This window comes from Mus caroli, unplaced genomic scaffold (genome assembly GCF_978045245.1).
Source record: "Mus caroli unplaced genomic scaffold, Mus_caroli_1 scaffold_6, whole genome shotgun sequence".
NCBI classification, from domain to species: Eukaryota; Metazoa; Chordata; class Mammalia; order Rodentia; family Muridae; genus Mus; species Mus caroli.
In genome coordinates, this window is record NW_028227261.1 from 114,479,704 (window position 1) to 114,494,487 (window position 14,784).

The 14,784-nt window shown below is 42.4% G+C and overlaps 1 long non-coding RNA gene across 1 annotated transcript in view; it reads left to right on the top strand.

Moving 5' to 3' along the window:
* The window catches only part of LOC115030878 (uncharacterized), a 59,748-nt gene extending 45,570 nt beyond the window's left edge, over positions 1 to 14,178 (top strand). Inside the window, exons 4-5 of the long non-coding RNA XR_003836461.2 lie at positions 12,404 to 12,533; positions 12,921 to 14,178. This is a non-coding gene — a long non-coding RNA (uncharacterized LOC115030878). The remainder of the gene's footprint in view (positions 1 to 12,403; positions 12,534 to 12,920) is intronic.
* Positions 14,179 to 14,784: the final 606 nt, after the last annotated feature.

Here is a 14,784-nt window from a genome sequence, read left to right on the forward strand (position 1 = left end):
CTTGGAGGAGCCAAAACTATTAGAGTTTCAGAGAAACACACCAGGAGTCAGTCCTTTATTTAATAAAGAAAAAGTATCAGTTCTGAACCTCCAAGATTTTCTTTTTAACCTTTCTTTCTAAAATGACAGATAATGATAAGAAGGACTCCACATCGGCACTGAGAGAACTCAGAGAGAGGGCTTGAGCGTTTTCTGGGATGTGGAAGGCAATGAGGGAGACCTAAGAAAAGTGAAGGGGAGATGGAGTCTTCACTGCAGTACAAAGGAAAGGGCCCTGGAAGGGAGAGAACAAACCCAGAGGGACCTGGGCCATGACCCCTGTCTGTCTGTCTATCTATCTATCTATCTATCTATCTATCTATCTATCTATCTATCTATCTATCTATCTATCTATCTGTTTACTATCAATCTATTAGTTTTTGAGATTATAATTACAAGATTTCTCCCTTCCCTTTCTTCCATGCAAACCCTTCCATATACCCCTTCCCATTCCCTTTCAAATTCATGGCCTCTTTTTTCACTAATTGTTATCGCATGCATATATATATATGTGTGTGTGCGTATGTATATATTACATATTATGGACAACCAATCTGTGTGCTTTTTCATTACCTCTCCTGTTCCCAGCCTTTCTTGGTTGCCTGCAGTTCTGTGTAGTGTGTAGTATGTAGTATCAAAGCTTTTCCTGTCCATTTTGCTAACTCTATTTTTGTCCTTGTTGGTAAGAATTCTGATATGACTAGGAGACACAATCTCACAGCAAAGTCCTTAATCCTTGGGTTTTTATAATCTTCCCTCCTCCTCCTCCTCCTCTTCCTCCTTTCCCTGAGTCTTAGGTGAAGGAGTGTTTTTAGTTGTATCCATTGGGAGTGGACGGGGCTCCACATTTCTGCATTTTGATTGGTTGTGGTTTTCTGGAGTGGTCTCTGTTGCAAAGAGGCGTTTTCTTTGTGAGGGATGAAGACTAAATTTATCTGTGTGTATAAGGACAAATGGTTATAGATTACTGTTAGGGGTTATGGTGGATTAGTAAATTAGAGGTTGTAGATTTTCCTCCAGTAGCTATGATGTCATTGTCACTGAGTAGTTGGCTAGGTTTGCATTACCAGGCATGGATTCCCTCCTGTTGAGCAAGACTTACATCCAAGTAGAGAGCTGTTGGTTACCCCCAAGGAATGCCCGAAATACAGTGTACCTGTAAGGTTGTCATTTCATGTTGGCCAGGATCTTGTTTTGTGAACCTGGCAGACTGGTGACCAGTTGGCACTTAAAAGGAAAAGTCAGTAATGATATTGTGTGAGCACACGTATGTGTGTGTGCATGTGTGTGTATAGGCATGTATGTATATGCATGTGTATGTGCATGCATTTGCATGTGTGTGTTTGTGAGTGTGTGTGCAGCTGTGTGTGAGAAGAACACTTTGAGTCAGCACCAATACTTTCTCAGAAGGAAAGTTAAAAGAGACAATGCTGCAATATTTAGGCTTCAGAAATCTGCCTCTTAGAATTATTAGAATAAGATACAAACTTGATTAGTATTCCTGCTGGGCCTTTTGTTTAACTTTCGGCAAAGGGTTTTATTTCCCTGAAATATGATTCCAATATGATGATCATAAGCCTCAGTTAATTCTGAGACATTTCCCTTCACTTATGAAAAAGGGCTCATCAGCAGTCCCTGCCGAAAACTCATTAAAATACCTTTTAAGCTCTACTTTAAGGCCATTTTAGCATCCGCTGAAGTGTTAATTAGGAAGCAGCGGTTCCCTCTTTCCCTGCTGAAACCATCTCAGGTAGCATCTCGGGCTTGGCAGCTCTGCTGACTGTTCTGTTCTCAGAGTTAACTTTTAACGGACACATGGCTCTAGCTTCACTTTGTCGTGTTTTCGTTAATCATTAGTTTTTCAATTTCTGATTAACTTAATTTCTGCCACTTATTAATTTATTGCGATGCTATTGACATTCTCCCCAGTTAAAGTAGATTGCCACCAAAGTGAGTGCCACAGAAAATATATGTATACACTCATAGCACCAACCTTTGCTATTCATTGAGTTCCACTTTCCCAAAAGTACAAAGTCCCCCTGTTTTTATTATTATTTCTTGGAAGACACTCAGCAAAATCACTCAGCCCTTGTCTTCAAGAAAATGCACAGAGGAAAATTTAAGTTTTAATTTGCATTTGAGGGAGTTAAGTTGAAGAGGACACAGGAACCCTAGCTTCTTGTTTAGATTTTGAATATTTCCATAGCAAGTCAGAGACCAATATGAAGCTAGAGGTTTTAAATGTGGTCTTGCTTCAGAATTACACTGTAGGATTAAGGCCCCGTAACCTTAGTGTGTCAAGACCCCTAGGTATCCTGAAAGCTATTCTCTCAGGTCTTTGGTGGTAGAGATAAATAGAAATAATGAGGTCCAACATATTTATCTGTATTAATTTAATCCAGGCAAAATGGTGCAGGTGCATCTCAGGAGTATGCTCTATAGCTAGAGATAGACCTCAAGCCAACAGATATTAACTCAGTAGACGCTAGGATCTTGCTATGACAAGAATGATCAGTGAATCTCTGGAACAAAAGAGCAGTTCCCTTCCTCTTCCTTTTTGTCTGCTTCTTCCTGTTCTTCCATCTTTTCTCCACTCCCCACCATTCTTAGAGGTAGGGTCCCTCCTTTTCTAGCTAAGGATGCTATAAAACGCTTCAATGGAGCATGGTACCCTAGGGTTCAGGCTTATAAGTCAGACTCTTCATCTGTGTAAGGGGATCTCGAAGAGGCAATAGTTTCCCATCTCTCCTAGTGACTCCCACATTGGACTCATCCATGTGTTCTGTTGGTTCATCCGCTGGCTAGTTCTGAGGCACGTGACTTTCTCCGGGCCCATAGCCACTTCCCTACTTCACCGTGTATTCTAGACACTTTCTCTACCTACAGTCTTGCTAGGACTCATTCATCTCACAACAATCATCTTTAAAAGTACAAGCTCCCCCATGGGCTTTCTGATTCTATAAGGTGAACCCCAAATACATGGATGTATGAGTATATGAGCAACACTCAATGGATAAGAGAGAGAGAGAGGAAGAGGCGAGGGAAGGGGAGATGGAGGAGAGAGAATAACAATAACAATTAGAGAAGAGGTCTCTAATTCTCGAGGGAGAGGAAGTTCATGGGAGGGGTTGGGGGGCTGGAGGGGCACAGAGGAACTGAAGCAGTGTAAGTATGACATTCTCAAACAGTTTCTAAGTTAAAAAGTACAAATCCGGTGGCACCGGACCTCTGCAGTAAGCATTCCCTGCTTCTGTGTGGTTTTAAAATGTAAGCAAGCTTCCTCTCTGGGATTGAGAGTCTTGTTGAGCTACCTCACCCGTGGTGTCCTTTCTGCGTGTCCATCTAGTCATTCTGTTTATCCTCCCCAGTCCTTCATGCTTATCCTCCTATCTTGGACGCCTGACTCCAAGTCTCTGCAAGGCTGTTTCCCTCGTGATTTCTAGGCTTTAGTTTATCTACCACTCCCTACAGATGTTTCCCTCATCACCAGGGATTACAACTCTTCACTTAACTATTTTCCTTTACAGCAATGAATCTATGCATAATCTTCCCACCCATTTAAGTTATTCCTGTCTTTTCTGCCTGGATGCCACACTCTTTGAGGAGTTCGCCCTATTTATTTGGTTTGCTGCCTGCTGTACCCTCAAGGCTTAGTGCAACCTCAGCCCACGCTCAGAAGTCAGTTATTAAGTAAATGAATATGTGGAAAAAGGCTCGTTAAGTGCTAATGTAATGCCTGGCACATAGTAGGAGTCAAGTATATGCTAGGCAATTGTGTACTGGCTATACTAATAAAGCGAGTCTTTAGTAGTATTGGAAAGACACCAAGTGTAGATCTTGACATGTTGAATTGTCCACCATGATTTATTGATGCCTAGCACTTTGCTCGTGTAATGAACATGGAAAAATGGCTACTCATTATGTATGTGTTTGTCAGCATGTATGTATTTGGGGTTCCCTAGCTGTTGAGCTGAACCGTCAAATCTTCTTATTGATATTATTTAGATATTTAAATCTCAAACTACCAACTGTTGTTCTCCATGTAGAGAAACATGAGACAAGTGAGCATGTTGTTACAAGGATTCGCTTTGTTCCACAAAGCAAGCCACTGAATAGATCTTATCACTGAAAGCATCATTAACTCACACACCATCAGTTTGCTTTTCCTACATGAGACAACATCAATCTCGCTTGTGCTTGCATGTTTGTCCTCCTATAACTGGGACATGGACCAAAAAATTTAGAATCAGAGAAAAGAGAAAAAAAAAACCCTTAAATATAAGGGCTGCAATTGGCAGAGTTTTCATTCTGGGTGCAGCTGCATCTTCTCTTGAGACAAACCAGTGCCACATCTCCTACTGGCTCCCCCGGCAAAGAGGCTAGCACAGGGAAGATGGTCAACTCATGTTTCTTAAAGGAAAGGAAGCACAAATCAATGCCAATGCCTTATGCACAGCCCAAGAACAAACAACGTGGGGTCCAAGCTTTTGAGAGTGGGATTCAGGCCATTACCACTTTGCTTACTAGGTGTGTAACATTGGGTAAGTTACTTAACTTCTCTGGCCTAAGGGTCTAAAACTGTAACTTGGAAGAATATTGCTAATTTTGTTGCACAGGATTGATGTGCTGAAAAACAGGAAACAAGATAGCTAATTGAATGAAGTCAATTATTTTTATTTTCTTCCCCTTCACTTGGTCTTGGAAAATGCCTTGCTTCCAACTTTCTGATGTTTTCAACCCTTCAAGTCATACAGGTGGCTGACGGATGTCAATTCCTCACAGACTGTTGGGTTGAAGGCCTCAGCTGGCTACTGTTGCTTAAAGAGCTCCTACATCCCAGGCTACCCTGGCCTCTGTGGAGATTACTCATAGTATGGTGATTTGCTTCACCACAGTGAGCAAGCAGTAAGGCAGGGAGAAACATGAAGCCTTTATCTTTTGTGATGCAGTCTCCAAAGTGGTGTGTGCCACCACCTTTGGCAGAGTCTATTCCTTAAAAGGAAGTTGGTAGGTTAAGCATGAGAAGATCATGCCAGGGCACAGCATTGCACATTACTGTGATTCACATTGGTACTTCCCACTGCAGACTTGCGATGGTGAAAAGATAGAGGCATGTTCAAGGGAAAAGCCCCCCAAATAAGCTAAGCCATGAAGAAATGAGTAAAAATTGACTAGAAATTACACATTTTTTTTTAATGCAATGCAGGTTTGATGGTGAGGTGCTCATTTGTATCCTCATGTGCCCAGGCTTGTCTTGAGTTTGTTATGTAGCTGAGTATAACTTTGATTTCTTTACCCTCTGGCTTCTAAATCCCAGGTGCTGGTATTATGAGAACAATCCCTGGTTAAGGTCAAAAAGAGTAAATCTTACAGGTCTGTTGAACAACACGCTACTTATAGCTAATTATATGGTGTTGTAGACTTAATAAATTCTTAGGATAGTGTATTAGCTACTTTTATATTGTTGAGACAAAATCCCAAGGCCAAAGTAATGTATAGAAGGAAAGGATTTATCTGGACTAAGGGTTCCAGAGGGTGAGCATCCATCACCCTCATGGCAGGGAAGGCTGGCAGCAGGCAGGCCTGTTAATTGGAGCAACGAGCTGAGAGAGCTCACATCTTAAACTGCGAGCAGAAAGTGGAGAGAACAAAGTGGGAATGGCACACGGCCTTTACACCTCGAAGTCCATCCCTAATCACCCACTTTGTCCCACCAGGCTCCACCTGCTAAGCCTGGCCAAAGAGCGCCACCAACTGGGAAGCAACTATTCAAACACCCAAGCCTGTGGGTGACATTCCAATTCAAATATGAAGTCATTTGTTAAGTGTTCTTGTTTCCTTACAGTTCTGAGGGCTGAGCCCAGGTCCTTGGGCCTAGCAGATAAGAGAGAAGAAGATTCCACAGGCTTCATGTTAGTGTTTTTCACTGCAAAAGGAAATAAAACGAACCCATAAAATAGCCTGCAGGGACACAGGAACCTTTTGGAAGTAGAGGACGTATCACTACCACGTGGTCATGGTATGTGACTACTTCTCTCCTCAGAATTCCTCCACTGCACCTCAGTACATAGGCAGACAGTTCAATTTTCTTTGTTTTTACATACACACTTCATAGCCTGATTTTATAAAACTGCACTATTGAGATACAGCTAACAAACAGAAGATGGGACATGGCTTCAGGTGTAGCCGCCTGCAGCCACGTGAACTGGGTTCCCCTGAAAGGTGGGCTGGGGCTAAAAGAGATCAGACGGTGAGAAAAGAACGAGGCCAAGACAAACCTTTCTGCTCAGAGCCTCTGAAGTTTACTGAGAGTCTGTGCTTATAAAGAGGGTAGGCCCATCCCCCGCCAGCCCGTTCTTGGTACCGTAGGTGATCTACAGGGTGTGTCTCCTGAACGTCTCAAGGACCTTTCAGCAGGAAGCAGAGTCTTGGAGAAGAGCAAATAGAGCCACCAAGGTCAGAAGGCTCTACCCTAGGTAATCTCCTTCTTAGTGGCAGCAAGGTCAAAGTCTGGATCAGCCTGCTTCAAGGCTGAGGGAGGCTACATTCAGGAGCACAGCTCTTCTATCATTGGATGTGTATGTCCAAGTATATAAGTTGTATAGATGATATACACATGATACACAAAGTAGTTTAGAAGATGTCCCATCTTCTGTTTGTTAGCTGTATCTCAATAGTGCAGTTTTATAAAATCAGGCTATGAAGTGTGTATGTAAAAACAAAGAAAATTGAACTGTCTGCCTATGTACTGAGGTGCAGTGGAGGAATTCTGAGGAGAGAAGTAGTCACACACCATTGTTGTTGAAAGGTCATTCTTAGAGCCATGGTGACAAAGGACACATTCATTTGTCTTACAGCCAATTCCATTAGAGTCTAATAACCAACATGCATGTCAGCCTTAGATCTGTAGGAGCAAAGAGATTCAAGGCTGTATAACATGCTGCTAGTAATCTATCACTTGATTATGAGGCCACATGAGCTGTATTGGTTGTAAGTGAAGGGCAGGAGATTGATCTTGTTACCAGAGAGGTAGGGGCTCTGAAAGAGACTCCTTTAGGTCAAGAGAATAGAAACCCAGGCTTGAGTAGAGACCTAACATTCCAGTTGGGCCAGGTCAATCACCTGCTAAAGGGCCATTGCTAGGAAAGAGAGATCACCTTCAGGCACACTAAAGAGGTAAAACAATTTCAAGTTTTTTCTTTTTATTAGTTATCTGAGAGTTTCATACAACATATTTTGATCATATTCACCCCCCCTCTCCACCTCTTTTCAGATATATACCCTCTTCCTTACCCACCCAAATTTGTGCCATTTTTTAATACTTCAACATTAATTTGTTTTGCTCATTCTTGGATGGTGGTCTTCCTCTGGAGACCACCAGTTCAGTTACCAGGAGATACTTTCTTAGAGAAAACCGTCTCTCCCTCTCCCAGCAACTAACAATTACCAATAGCTACATGACTAGGGGTGGGGCTGTGTGCCCAGCTCTCCTCTCCATGCTGGGATTTTGTATGACTTGGAATTGTATTGTATGTGTGTGTTGTATTGTATGACAGGTATTGTACATGCTTTCCATAGTACCATGATTTCATAGGTGCTGATAGTCATCTACCTGTGTCCAGAAGAGAACGTAGTCTTCTACCTTTTCTGGCTCTTACTTACTTGTGTCTTCATGTGTTAGTCAGGGTTCCTTCGGGGAACAGAACTATTTTGGAGTTGGTGACCAGTGAAGTCCCAAAGGCACGCACAAATCCGTGCCTGCAAACATTACAGGCATTGCTCTTAGCTACCCTGCAGAACTTGTCAGTAAGATGTTATTTTGCTGAAGACACCACATAGTTGTATCATAGAACATGGAGATAGCTCATTGATTTCATGATAGCATGAAATCAATCTATATATCATCTATCTATTCATCTATTTATCTATCATCTATCTATCAATCAATCTATCTATCTATCTATCTATCTATCTATCTATCTATCTATCTATCTATCATCCATTTGTCTGTCTGCCCAAAGGAAATATATGTGAATATGTATGTATGTTATATACCTCTCTCTCTCGATATATATGTGTGTTAGAAATTTTCTATGGAAGTGGTTTTCCATATATCTTTCTTGAAAAGTCGTTAGTGTTATTATCCATCCCTATACTCCCTCCTTTACCTACACTCTGCTCTACCACCCAAGTTTGACCTTTCCCATGGAACACACACACACACACACACAATTTATTTTATATTACCATAAATCTATTTAGATTTACATATTGATCGTAGGCCTTAACTTCTAGTAGAAAGTTGTTGGTTTACTCCCGTGATAGTCATGCCTCTGTTGTACTAGTGGGTGTGTGTGTCTTTTAGGATAGTCATTGTCATAGCTCTCAGACTTTATTGCTAGGGATGGTGAATACTTTTCTCCTCTGGTAGCTTGCGTAGCACCTTGCAGCACGATGAGAGCTAGCCAGTAGGGATGATGCTTCTAGATTGACACCAGTTTGATTTCTCCATGTTCTATGATACAACTATGTGGTGTCTTCAGCAAAATAACATCTTACTGACAAGTTCTGCAGGGTAGCTAAGAGCAATGCCTGTAATGTTTGCAGGCACGGATTTGTGCGTGCCTTTGGGACTTCACTGGTCACCAACTCCAAAAGAAGTAATTCCTGGCCCTGGGCTTTTTATTAGTTAGTCTCTGGTGTTTAGTAGGGATAATTTGTTGTTATAGGGTGACCCCATTTTAACTCTATGCATGTATGTATGTATGTATGTATGTATGTATGTATGTATGTATTTCATGTGTATGTGTGTGTGAGGAAGCATCTACAGTAGTAGGAGTCCATATATATTTTTGAAAGGTCCTTAGTGATATTACCCATCTCTAGCCTCCCTCCCTTACCCTCCTCTCTGATCCCCAGCCCCAGGTTGACCCTACTTGTGTGGAATAATACTGTATGTACTTCTCCTTCCTTAAGTCCTGGCTCTACAGCAGCAGCCTTCTGGAGTGCGGCCATGCAGCTCTGTGAATCTGCTCACTTCCCTGTGTAATTCAGGAGAGCATGGCTTCCCCTTTCTTGTTCTCTTCCCTAAGCATGCTTTCCCTACCATGTTGGGCTCCCCCTAACACCCCTGACTTTTCCTTGACACTTTCACCAACATTTTGAGTGTCCTCATTGTTTTTATGAAGCCTTCTTTACCGCCATATGACTGCTTGTCTGCCATGTGTCTGACTCAATGCCTGCTTAGATAGCTCTTTCCCATTTCTCCCTCCATCCCCCCCACCCTAAGTATCTGTAAGATTTACAGCTTGTCTGCCTTGGAGGTTTTTTTATTTTCGACTCTAATAAAATTGTCCCCAAGCTTCTGTTTGAATTAAATTAGGTTCTTTATTAATGACATTAAAAAACCCAAGAGGGGTCCCTTATTTCCCCTCTATTATCTGACAGTCACGGAAGGACCCCTGAATTTGAGGATTAATCTCTTTCTAGTGTTAATTTCAGGACAATTTAAACAAGAAAGCATAGTTGGTTCGTCCTGTGGTAGGACAAAATTTAATTAGCTTTATCCACTGCTCCATTTGGCCTCTCTGATCCAGTGCATCCAATTGTCTGCATCTCAAAACCTTAATGTTCTGCAGCCGGAAAGTTGTGCAAAGCCTTTAACCGAGCCCTGAGATTGAAATAAACATGGGTGCACTCTGGTGACCGTTTAGAGATTTAGAAAGGTTTTAAGCTAAAAACAATAAAGCGATCTTGTTGTAGTTTCGTGGTTGTTAAGCAAGAATCTTGGAGGCAGTAGTCTCTGAGGCCCCGAGCATTCTGCATCTGAAAGTTTCTGTAACTGGTATCACCGTTTAGGAATCTGCTTGTTTGTTTTGCTTCCCAACATTAATCTTAGGGCTTGGTGTATTTTTCCCATTTCAGCATGATATTAATTCTCAGATGTTTTAGGTTGTATCATTGTGGAGAAGGGCTTTTCTTGTATTATTGCAAAAATGTTTATCCAAGCACTTGCTAAGATAGTGTTGGCCCTTGTGAAAGGCGTTTGCTCCCCACTCTGTTGCTGACAGGCTGAACTCTTTTTTTTTTTATTTATTTTCTGGGAGAATTATTGTCATTTCCAACAGGGAGTTTATAACCCGTGAGGAAGAAGGACAGCCTAGGGTGATAAGGAAGAAGTCGGGTGCATAGCCCACCTTGTCAGTCATCTGAGGAGCTCAAAGCAGCCAGGACTGTATCTTTGTGTGCCCAGAGTCATCTCTGCCATGTGCGAGGCCCGTGGAGCGCAGCCCTGCCATGGCTTTGCAGTGCGGAGGTGGCGCAAACCCATCAGTTTTGAGCTGAGAGGAGGTCTGTGTGGTTCGATAAGGGATTCTCTATTTATGGTTATCTTGAAAGGCCCTTGAGCTTGACATCCTGTAAAGAGAGCAGAGTTTATACGGAACGACTAGGGCCTCCGTTCTCCTAGGAGCACTGCGCGCAAATTACCACACACATTCACTCACCATTGGGAGGTATGCAGTTGGAAAGGCCGCGAGTCCTTTTCGCAGAGTTGGTAGATCATCTAATCCAATCACCAGCTGCACTCAGAGACTCATTATCCATTAAGGCCCCTCCTCTGCTCTGCTCAGGCCGCCATCTCTGCAACAGCCTCCTCTCCTTCTTTCACAGATACCCACATCCTACAGAGATGTCTGTGAATCCCCAGCAGTCCCACTCCTTGCCTTCCTGGGAGTCAGAGGGTCTGGTTGCAGATACTTGTTGCGACACCTCTCCGTACCTCCATGAGCTCTAAGATTTTCTTCTGCGATGTGGGCTCTGATTTCCCGGCTATGCTGTCCCTGGGTCTGGGAGCTGAGCTTTCCTTGACGCTCCTGTTCTTCTGTCATACATGGCTGTCTGTCCATGTAGTTAATGACTTTTCTAATAATACCTTTTCCCCAGAAATCCATCTTCTTGAACATCAGAAAATCTGCTTTCCTCCCCTTTTGTTCCTCTCTGGCCATCCATACTTTTTCTTCTTAAATACAAGATGGCATTCCTATGTAGCCCTCCCCTCAGCGTTTTGCATATTCATATCTACCCCCACTCAGAGTCTTTCCTGTGGGAATAAACATGCTCTTGGTCATCTTGTCTTAGAATGCCCCGCTCAGTGGGACTCTGGGTCCCAACTACTTCCTCTTTGACTCGTGTTTGGGAAGAATAACATTGCTGTCTCTATCGTTCCTCTCCTGTCCTGGTTTCTGTCCCCAGCACTCTACCGAGACTGCTGTCCGATGGCCCTTTCATTGTCATATCTAACGACTTTGACATTTTCTAAGACTATTTTACTGAACTTTGAAGTTGTATTTACTTTTTTGTAACTTTGGCCATCATGAAAATTCCCTCCCTTGACTCCAGACTATTTTGTTGGGTTGTTTGGCTGCTCCTTCTCTGTTTTCAAAGGAGTTAAAATGACTTATTTAAATGAATTATAAGTATCACATGTTCACTGGAGCTATTTCTTGGGTTTTTTTTGAAAGCTTTTTAGGTTGGCTTCCCAAATGAAAACCTTATTGTTACCTTTAAACAAGGTTTAGTAGGTCATATATTCTAATTTTATCCAATTAATTTTGACATTGCACTAGCTTAGTAGAGAAAATATCTTCTTGGATCTGTTTATTTGCTCTTATTTGCAAAGGAGCTGGGTGGCCATTAAATCTGTACACTAGACCAGCTGAATCCAGAACATTTTACTCACAGGACAGAAATAACTTCAGAAATGTGTAAATGAGAGTTGAATTTGGGGACTAGAGGAGGTAGAGAATATGATTAAAAATATGTGTGCTTCTAACGATTGTTTTTTCTTGGGTAGGATTTATTTTTTAAAGAAAACTTTTATTTGTTTATTCCTATACTATCTAAAAAAGCAATACAAAGGTTTAGACATGCAAAGCTGCAGCTGGCATTTAAATATATATTTTTGGCATATGGTATAGTCAACCTTGTTTAAGTCAGCAATATAGTGTGGAGGCAGGGTGTTAAGGATAAATTTTTTCATACATACAATTTAATGTTACATTTAATAGAACAAGAAAAAAATTAATATGAACATTTTTTCCTTGTCAATACTATATTACCAGATAGAAACAATCTCTTTAAAATCCCACTTAAGGTAAAATACATTTTTAAAGTGCCTATGGTCACTTCATTTGTTCAAAAATTTCAACTGCACATTCCCCCAAATTTAACTGCACATCCCCCCTATTTAAATAGGTTGGAAGAGAGAGGATCCATGAGGGTCCATGAAAGCTTATGCAGGGTAAAACAACTGTGTGTATATTTATTCTCTTTTCTTAGTCACAAGAAATTGTGTTTCCTTTAGCTGGCTCACATGAAGAAATATGGCTGGCATATGCCCCGTAAACAGCCCAGTCTTCTGCAACCGAGAGGAGCCGGCAGCACGCATGACTAATGGCCGTTTAAAGCCTCCTGATGCACAGGGATCAAATTAAGTAAGGCTTTGTGTTGTCAAGATTTAGAATCTACTGATGCACCAACATTTATTCATCTGCCTTTTATTCAGCTCCGAAGGCTCACAGGTCAGCTGCATCTGATTGCTCTGGCTGCCTTCCAAAGTGGCAGCAGTGGGAGGAATGGGTTTCCTTACAATTCCACTAGGTGGCAGTCTTTGATGTAAAAACAATCCACTTATTGGAAACCACAGTTTTCTCTCTGCATCTAGTTTCCTCACTCCCTCTTCCTTCCTCGCTCCCTCTTTCTCTCTCATGATGTATATATGTATTCTCATTCCTATGATTCATCTTGTTTATATTTTTCACGACTGGATTTATTATATATTAACATTCTTGCAGTCACAACCCTCTTTCCACCTTTGACAGGACGCAGCGCTACGGCAGCACAACAAATGCACATAAAATACACAAATGTGACCAATCCGCAGCATCAACTATCAAGACTTCATCCTAAAAGGAGAAGACATAAAATAACCTGCTCGGATGTACATCCCAGGATCCCTAGAGACTCTCTCCCGCCTTTTGCCTGGAAGAACCCGCTCAACCTTGCTCTTCCCACTGGCCACCAGGAGACGATTTCCTGGTGTTTGAAGCAGACGGCTCCGACGGAGATCTGAAAGTCCGCGTCTGTCCATTTTGCTTTCAACCTCTGAAGGAATCTTCTATTTCTGACACTGCCTCAGGTCTGACCACAGGCCGCAGGGGGAAAGGGTCTGGCAGCTCTTCTGGACTGGTCACTGCGCAGCTGGAAGGACAGCGCTTAGACCAGCCAATGTGGCTTTACTAAGTCGTGATTCCAGCTCCTGGTGGGAAAGAGTCAGCTGAGCCCAATACTTTGATGCAATCAATCTTTTTCTCTTTTATTGAAAATAGATTATTTTCTCACATAATATATCCCAATTATAATATCCAATCCCTCTACTCCTCCCAGTTCCTTCCCATCCCCACTTCTACTTGGATCCACCCCTTTTTCTGTCTCTCATTAGAAAAGCACAGACTTCTAAAAGATAATAATAAAATATGACAAAATAAAACATAACAAGGTAAAACAAAACCGAATGGGATTGAACATGGCAAACAAACAGAAGGAAAAGAACAGAAGAGAAGGCACAGAGATGGGAACCCACTCACCTACACACTCAGGAATCCCACAAAACCACTGAATTAGAAGCCATAATACATGCCAGAAGACCTGGTGCAGACCTGGGCAGGCGTGCATACTACTTCAGACTCTTGAGTTTATTTGAGCTTTGTTCATATTGATTTGGAGGGCCTTGCTTCTTGCTTATTTTTGGTGTTCTCCATCCTGTCAGTGCTCGAGATGTGGAGTGGCCAGACCATGCCCCCTGTGTACCTCCAAATGCCAGGTTCCTCTCACAGAGCACTCTCCAGCCCACTGCAGACATGGATAGCTAAGCTCTGCCCTACAAAGTAAAAACCTCAGGTTCAGGACTTGAAAACGCTCCAGTCTCCATCCTGAAAAGCTCCTCCACTCTCCACAAAAAACCCCTGTATAAACCCTGTCTACTGCTCAGTTCTTTGATGCTTCTTGCCCCGGTATGGGCATCCACCCTCCTGGGCTTTTTCCTTCCAATAAATCTGGGTGAAGTTTGTTTTTGCAGTGTGACTTTGTGGTATTCCTTGGCTCCTGACTGCCAGGAAACCTTTCCCTTCAGAGCTGTAACATTTGCACTGGAGACTCCCACCGCCACCCTCAGAGCAGAGTTGTAACTCGTGCACTGGGAAAACCTTCTCCCTCTGAGCTATACCACTTCCACTGGGGAAGTCTTTTCCCTCAGAGCTGTAACACTTACACATCCCCTCTGGCTCTTACACCTTTTCTGCCTCCTCTTCCTTGGGGGTTCCCTGATTCCCGTGGGGAGGGATACGGCAGAGACATCCCATTTAGGGCTGAGTGTTTCAAGGTCTCTCACTGTCTGTGTAATGTCTGGATGTGGCTCTCTGTGTCCCCATCTGTTGCAGAAGGGAGCATCTCTGATGATGACTGAATAAGGGGTGGATCTGTCAGTATAACAGAATAGCATTAGGAGTCATTTTATCATTATATTATGTTTTAGACCAGTAGTATTTGGTTTTAGCCTAGGCCACTGGGCTATCTCGTTTCAGGTTCTTGGTCACCCAAGCAGCGTTGGGTATGGGTTTCATCTCGTGGAGTAGGCCTTAAGTCTACTTATATTACTACTTAGGTCTAAAGGTATTGGTCGGTTAC